Here is a 1,239-nt window from a genome sequence, read left to right as displayed (position 1 = left end):
GAGATCAGTAGGCCGAGATACTTGAAGGGGAAAGAGCCTAGGGAGCAGTTTAGGAGATGAGAAACTCTTTGGGCCTCAACGTCCGAGACCCCAGTAACAATGACTTCACTCTTAGCAAAGTTAATCTTTAGACGAGAAAGTGCTTCAAAGCAGAGGAGAAGGAACTTCAAGTGAGCTATAATAACATCGTTCAATTCAACCATTATGGTGGTATCGTCCGCGTATTGGAGGTGAGAGATGTCATTAGGGGCAAGATGGGTGTCGGTGTCAAAACCGGCGGATCTTGGGTAGGGGGTCCCGAACTGTGCGTCTAGGCGAATGGTAACAGGAGACAAGGGACACGATGTTTTTACCCAGGTTCGGGCCCTCTCGATGGAGGTAAAACCCTACTCCTGCTTGATTAATGTTGATGATATGGGTAGTACAAGAGTAGATCTACCACGAGATCAGAGAGGCTAAACCCTAGAAGCTAGCCTATGGTATGATTGTTGATCGTCCTACGGACTAAAACTCTCCGGTTTATATAGACACCGGAGAGGGCTAGGGTTACACAGAGTCGGTTACAATGGGAGGAGATCTTCATATCGTATCGCCAAGCTTGCCTTCCACGCCAAGGAAAGTCCCATCCGGACACGGGACGGAGTCTTCAATCTTGTATCTTCATAGTCCGGGAGTCCGGCCAAAGGTCTTAGTCCGGCCAGATGGACACCCCCTAATCCAGGACTCCCTCAGTAGCCCCTGAACCAGGCTTCAATGACGACGAGTCCGGCGCGCAAGTTGTCTTCGACATTGCAAGGTGGGTTCCCTCCTCCGAATACTTCATAGAAGATGTTGAACACCAGGATAGTGTTCGGCTCTGCAAAATAAGTTCCACATTCCACCGCAGAGAGAATAATATTTGCACCAATCAGATCTACTGACGTATTCCGTAGCGTGATGCCACGGCCAGGCCTTTATTCGAATCGTTTTATTGTCCCACCTCAGCGCGTTTAGCGAGGCGGTTCCCCTGGCACGTCTTGTCGAAGCGGAGATCGTGTCCCTTTATTCCGGGATTCTCATCAATACGGGCGTGGGTAACCCAACCGCGCCATTAACCGCGGCGCTTGGGAGATAAGCGAGTTTTACTAGGATGGTGGGGGCTTGTAGTTTCGGCCGCCCATATAAGGGGATAAGGATCCACCCTTTCCATTTACGCCTTCTTCCTCCTTTGCTTATCCGTCCTGCGCGCTCGAGCTCCAT

This window comes from Triticum dicoccoides, chromosome 1B (assembly GCF_002162155.2).
Source record: "Triticum dicoccoides isolate Atlit2015 ecotype Zavitan chromosome 1B, WEW_v2.0, whole genome shotgun sequence".
Taxonomy (NCBI): Eukaryota; Viridiplantae; Streptophyta; class Magnoliopsida; order Poales; family Poaceae; genus Triticum; species Triticum dicoccoides.
This window is presented reverse-complemented; position numbering follows the sequence as displayed.